At 50.0% G+C, this 7,215-nt stretch overlaps 1 non-coding gene across 1 annotated transcript; it reads right to left on the reverse strand.

Moving 5' to 3' along the window:
• Positions 1 to 6,323: 6,323 nt before the first annotated feature.
• On the reverse strand, positions 6,324 to 6,514 carry LOC144126389 (U2 spliceosomal RNA). The gene has a single exon (XR_013313484.1). It is a non-coding gene; the product is annotated as a U2 spliceosomal RNA (small nuclear RNA).
• Between the last annotated feature and the right edge of the window lie 701 nt (positions 6,515 to 7,215).

Below are 7,215 nucleotides of genomic sequence, written 5' to 3' on the forward strand. Positions count from 1 at the left end.
GTACTGCTCGTGTTTCAATAGCCGGCCGCCATACTTCTGTGCTCTTCACTGTCCTCGAACACTGCCCTCATGACATCATTCTCGGCCTTGACTTTCTCACCGACCATTCCGCCTTTATAGATTGCGCCACAAGCATCGTTCAACTCGCTCTACCTGTTCCTTCAGAGCCACCGGATCCAATTGTTCACCGACTGTGCACCGCCGACTTTGTCCGCCTGGACCCCGATGCCGCCACTTATGTCCGTTTCTCCTCGGTCCCGCCAGTTCCCGATGGTGACTACATCATTACTCCGGTTCCTGATGTGCCCTTTACACGCAGTGTTGCCCTTGCGCATACAGTTGTCACCATGTCGGCAAATCAAGCGTCCCTTCCGGTTCTCAACTTTGCCTCTTACGTTCAGCCGCTCCCACAAGGTATGTCGCTCGCCACGCTGTGCCCTGCTGCCGAATGCGTCGTATCGGCGGTGAGAAGCGTCCCACCCTCGTCGAACTGCCGCGACTCTGACGTCCCACCACCTGATGAATATGCAAAAATGATTGCTGCTGACCTCTTACCAGGGCAAGCTCACGATTTTCGGTATCTTCTGTCATCTTTTCGCGACATCTTTGACTTCGATGACCGCCCTTTGGCTCGAACATCTGTGGTCACGCATCGCATCAACACCGGTGACGCAGCTCCTATTCACAGACGACCCTACAGAGTGTCCAGTACAGAACGCACCATCATACAGCAAGAGGTGGACAAGATGCTCAGTAAAGACATCATAGAGCCCTCGTCGAGCCCTTGGGCCTCACCAGTTGTGCTGGTTAAAAAGAAGGACGGCAGCTGGCGCTTTTGCGTTGATTACCGGCACCTAAACAACATAACAAAAAAAGACGTCTATCCACTCCCAAGAATAGACGATGCTTTGGACTGCCTTCACGGAGCCAAATTTTTCTCTTCAATTGACCTTCGGTCCGGGTATTGGCAAATCTCTGTTGATGACAATGACCGCGAAAAGACGGCATTCGTCACACCGGACGGCTTATATCAGTTTAAAGTTATGCCATTCGGTCTCTGTAATGCGCCAGCTACCTTCGAAAGAATGATGGACTCCTTGCTTCGCGGCTTTAAATGGTCCACATGCCTATGTTACCTCGACGATGTTGTGGTTTTTTCGCCCACGTTTACCACGCACCTCGAAAGACTGGCGAGCATTCTTTCTGTCTTCCGTCGAGCCGGGCTACAGCTCAATTCGTCGAAATGTCAATTCGGTCGCCGCCAACTCACCATTCTCGGACATCTAGTCGACGCTTCTGGTGTCCGCCCGGATCCTGTTAAAGTTAAAGCCGTCAAGGACTTCCCTATTCCCCAGTCGTCTACGGATGTGCGCAGCTTCGTCGGCCTCTGCTCGTACTTCCGCCGTTTCATCAAAAGTTTTGCCGGCACCGCTCGCCCCCTGACCGACCTTCTAAAGAAAGACACCCCTTTTACCTGGGGCCCTGCCCAAGAGGAGGCCTTTTCTTCGCTAGTCGACTTACTCACCTCCCCACCTATTCTGGCCCATTTTGATCCGTCGGCTCCGACTGAAGTTCGCACAGACGCCTGCGGTTATGGGATTGGCGCCGTGCTAGCCCAACGTCAACAAGGGCAAGAACGCGTTATTGCATATGCCAGCCGCCTCATTTCTACAGCTGAGCGAAATTACTCAATTACAGAGCGCGAGTGTCTAGCTCTTGTTTGGGCCGTAGCTAAGTTCCGACCGTACCTGTTTGGCCGTCCATTCTCCGTAGTGACCGATCACCACGCCCTTTGTTGGCTGTCTTCACTGAAAGACCCCACAGGCCGGCTCGGACGTTGGACGTTGCGCCTCCAAGAGTATTCTTACACTGTTCATTACAAGTCAGGGCGTCTCCATCAAGACGCCGACTGCCTGTCTCGGCACCCTGTAGAGCCGCCTGATCCTGGAGACAACGACCTCGGCCCGTGCCTCTTCGCTATCTCCGATCTGGTTAACATCGCGGACGAGCAGCGACAAGACTCTTCCTTACGTATTCTCATTGATCGCCTCAACTGTGCCAGCCGAGATCCTTCATTGCAACTGTTCGTCATTCAGGATGGCGTCCTATACCGCCGCAACCTTCGTCCTGACGGACCTCCGCTCCTGCTAGTCGTTCCCCAGCGTCTCCGTTCATCTGTCCTAGCGGAACTACACGACCTACCGACCGCAGGCCACCTCGGCGTCTCTTGCACATACGATCGGGTCCGACGCCGCTTCTTTTGGCCTGGTCTGTACCGCTCTGTTCGGCGTTACGTTGCCTCCTGCGACCTCTGTCAACGCAGGAAGAGACCATCAACGTTGCCTGCTGGCCTTCTACAGCCTATTGACGTACCTCTCGAACCATTCTACCGTGTTGGACTCGACCTGCTCGGACCTTTCCCGACGTCCTGCTCCGGCAACCGTTGGATTGCTGTCGCGACCGACTATGCGACCCGGTACGCTATCACGCGTGCGTTACCAACAAGTTGCGCAACCGATGTCGCCGACTTCCAATTGCAGAACGTAATCCTTCACCACGGCGCTCCACACCAATTGCTGACGGACCGCGGCCGCTACTTTTTGTCCAGAGTAGTTGACGATATCCTCCGGTCCTGTGGCACGCAGCATAAGCTCACTACAGCTTACCATCCCCAGACGAACGGGCTTACCGAGCGCCTCAACAGGACTCTGACCGATATGCTATCCATGTATGTCTCGCCCGACCACCGCGATTGGGACGTTGCCTTGCCTTATGTAACATTTGCTTATAATTCGTCACGGCATGATACCACCGGCTATTCTCCTTTCTACCTTCTGTTTGGTCGGCATCCTGCGCTGCCATTGGATACATTACTACCGAGTTCTACTGCCTCGACCACAGAGTATGCACGTGACGCCATCTCCCGAGCAACTATGGCCTGTGAAATCGCCCGAGACCGGCTCACCGCATCTCAGACCTACCAGAAGTCAGTTTACGACCGCCGGCATCGCCCAGTACACTATCCGCCGGGCTCACTCGTCCTCCTTTGGTCTCCTTCTCGCCATGTCGGTCTCTCTGAGAAACTTCTACGTCAGTACAGTGGCCCTTATCGAGTTCTCCGTCAGGTGACCGACGTGACCTACGAGATTACACCTCTTCATGCTCCGACGTCGTCCACTAGCCCTTTGACTGACGTCGTTCATGTAGTCCGTCTCAAACCGTACCACACGCCTGCTACATCATCCACTTAGCACCGGGACGGTGCTTTTGCCGCCGGGAGTTATGCTACGGTTGTGCTTGTGCTTGGAACGCTCGTGCTTGGTGCGCTCGCGCTTGGAACGCGAAGAGGACGAAGTGCGTTTCTGCTGCTGGGCTTCGCGTGCCCGGTTGTTCGGCTGCGTGGCTGTAAGCTGTTTCCCTGTAAATATATTTTTCCCTTTTGGTGTGCACATCTTCACGTTACATTATATATGCGCTTCGCCTCAGTGTATCGTAGTCGTTAAGGAGAGCGCGAAAGATACGCAGCAATTACGGAACGAAGCAAGGAAGAGACAACGCGCTCAAGAGACGCAAGAAGAACGCGCCGCACGACTCGAGAAACGTCGTGACAAAGATGCGGCTAGAAGAAGTCGTGCCACGTCCCGATTTGACTCTTCAACTGCGGAAGAGTACGCTTTGAGTTCTCGAGAGCGTCGGAATGAGACGCTGCGTAGACGACGTGCCGAGGAAACGAATCTTTCGCAATTCAACTAGGGTTAACCAGAGCTAAACAGCAGCCAATTTTTTTTTCGTGGCGGCTAGGGTTAACCTTCGGCAGCGAACTACCCTGGGTTTCGTCATATTTGGTTATAGTTGAGGTGTACAGCTTCCATGGGCAGGACTTGTTTGGAAGTGACTGTCTCGTCCCCTTGTTGTGCTCTGTGGTGGGTGGTTACCAGCGTGACCGAAAAACAAATTTTTATTGCTCCTCCACTTTCCGAGCATGATTGCTCTCCCAAACGACGGTGGAACGAGGCAGATAACTATTTTCAGAAAAGAAAAACAACTTTTCCCAAATACTATGTAACCCATAGCGTAGTAGAGATAAGCAAGCAAGAATGCTATCCGCCTTCCTTGTAGCAAAATTATTGACGGAAACCTTGGGCATTAGCTACAAGGTATCAAAAACGGCCAGTGGTGACTTATTGCCCGAATTTCGCGACAACGTTCAACACTCTGAACTCTCAAACCTCGTGTCCATAAGGTAAACCTCTGTCTCCGTGACTTTCCATCGATCACTGAATACTGTCCGAGGCGTAGTATCTTTAACTGATTTTCTCCACATCACCGGAAAAGGAATGCTCGAAGGGCTAGCGACCAAGACGTCATATATGTTCACCAAATGAAGATCGGGAAGGACATAATATTCACCAAATGAAGATCGGGAAGGACATAAAGGAAATAGACACAAAATACCTGACCCTCACGTTCAACACCAGCACATTGCCCGACACAATCTTAATGGGATATTTGAAAGTTAATGTACGACCATGCATACCCAACCCTCGCAGATTTTTCAGTTGTCAAAGGTTCGGCCACGACTCACAGAGTTGGCGCGGTCGCAGAATTGCGTGAAATGCGCTTCGAAGGATGACCATTCTGATGAATGTGACGCAGCCCCGCTCTGCGCAAGCTGTGAAAGTGACCATGCTGCATATTCCAGGGCGCGTCCGACCTGGAAGAAAAAAAAAGAGATAATCACCATAAAGACGAAGGTAAACATTTCATTTAAAGAAGCGAGAAGGCGTTTTGCGGTTATCAACACATTCTCCCTCGCAGGAAAACCCATCTTCGCTGATGTAGTGCGTAGGGGCGGAACACGACACAGCACTCCGGGACCGGCCGAGGCTACTTTCGTGGGTCCTGCCCTATAGGCAGGACCAGGGAAAGTTGGCCTGCCATTGCCAAAGCAGGGAGCGCCGATCCTTGGGTCGGCATCCCTCAGGTATTCCCCTCCGTTGGGGAAGGCCCGAAGTGAACACACTCGCGGCTTCACTGCTGTTTGACAATACCAGTTGTTGGGCGCGTTGGTGCTGACGATGATCCATAACAGCGCGGCAGACGGGACAAAGAAGAGGAGACAGCGCTGTGTGTTGTGTCTCCTCTTCTTTGTCCCGTCTGTCGCGCTGTTATGGTTCACTGCTGTCCTCCAGCACCTCTGGAGAGGTGATGGATGTAACTGCCAGTCCACCCACTTTACATCGGCGGAACAGCTCTGTTTAGCGAAAAAAAAAGACAGATCCCTTTTTACTGGCCCAGAACGTAAGTAAACCCCTTCCAGTCCCGCCTAAAAATATAAACATGACTTTAATTCAATGGAACTGTCGAGGACTGCTGAGGAATTACAGCGACATTACACATATTTTAGGGTCAATGTTGCCTGTTGCTTTATGTCTCGAGGAAACTAATCTTGGTCCACAACATGAGAATATCGTGAAACATTATAAGACTTTTAGACACGATCGCAAACATGCAAATAGACTCTCGGGAGGCGTCGCGATTGTCGTTCAAAGCGGCCTCCCTGCTAAAGAAATCAAACTCGAAACAGAACTGGAAACGGTCGCGGTAAGCATCGTCAGCTATAAAACTATAACTGTATATCTCCCTCCACACTTAACTATAACAGTTCATGATCGGGAAGAACTGATCGATGAACTGCTAGAGCCATATCTGGTAGCTGCAGAATTTAACGCTCATTCCCCTTTTTTGTGGAGGCGAACGCTGTGGTTCTAGGGGAAAATTATCGAAGATTATATCCTCATAAATAATATGTCTTTTAAATACAAAGAAGGACGCATATTTTTCCCCAGCCTCGAGAAAAATGGTGCTCTTTAGATTTGTTTTTAGTTCATCATCTGTTTTTCTGGATTTTAAATGGGATCTCATCGACAACCCATATGGGAGTGATCACCTCCCTGTAATAATCAGTTTAACATCTCCGCCAGAAATAGTCTCAAGAAAACCGCGACGCTGGAAGCTGCATTTAGCAGACTGGCAACTTTTTAGAGCAGAATCATCATTAGAAAAAACAGTTTTAGAAAATTTGAGTGTCGATCAGATAAATGAAAAGTTCACGAACTGTACCTAACTTCCGCACACTTAGCTATTCCGCAGTCTTCTGGAGTGGTGCGACAAAACCACATAGTGTGGTGTCTGTTGTCTGTTGTTGCCAGGAAGAAAGAAAAGGAAAGTGCACAGGCCTGCTCACTGGCTCAAGCCGAGCCACAATCGCTACCACGTGCAGATAGTAGGAGAGTTGAAAGATGGGATAGTAAAGTCGCGCTAAAGACAAGGCCGATCCCGGAGGTGGCGCAATACCGGGCCAACCGGTGGCGGAAGTGAAGGAACCTTCAAACACTCCGCCAAATTTCCAAAAATAAGTCCAATTAGACCCGTAACAGATATTCTACGGGGTCCGGACATTCGCTGCGTTATACTGTACACTGTGGTGAACAAAAGAGTGTAAGGAAGCAAAGAAGCAACCCCAGTAAAGTCTTGGGTAAATTTCGCAGGTACCTTACACAGGAGGGCCTCGTTAAGCTGGGTATGTCCGTCGCAATGCCGAAAAAGCCTCATTGCAGAGATACGCTTCATCCATAAACGGTCAAATCAAATCTAAAAAAATGTGGAAGCAGGTTCCAAAATTAAATGGAAACTTTTCACCATTCACGAGTTCTGTTCTGACAAAACCTGGCACAGAAACAGGCATTAAAGAATAGGTAGACATTTTGAGGGAACACTTCGCTGCAGTTTCCAGTTCGTCTCTCTACACGCAGTCATTCCTAAAATACAAAAATACTGCCGAAAATCAAAGACTTCCGACAAATGGATGTGGAAAGGAACATTACAAGCATTTAATTACTCTCCAAGAAATAAATATAATACTGTCTGCCGGTAAAAAACTCCTCCAGGGCCCGATCAGATACACTATGAAATGCTTGCACATCTTTCTCAGCCTGCCATAGATGCATTCTTCAAATTCTCTGACAAAATATTCATAGAAAAAAATACCTACGGCGTAGAAAACAGCAATGATAGTGCCTTTCCTGAAACCTGGAAAAGCGCAAACTTACGCTAGTAGCTATAGGCCAATAGCCCTTGCAAGCTGCCTCGCTAAATCATTTGAAAGTGTCCTGAATATTTCAATAGAGTAAATTGCTGGCCTAGTTGGTTCAT

This window comes from Amblyomma americanum, chromosome 3 (assembly GCF_052857255.1).
Source record: "Amblyomma americanum isolate KBUSLIRL-KWMA chromosome 3, ASM5285725v1, whole genome shotgun sequence".
Taxonomy (NCBI): domain Eukaryota; kingdom Metazoa; phylum Arthropoda; class Arachnida; order Ixodida; family Ixodidae; genus Amblyomma; species Amblyomma americanum.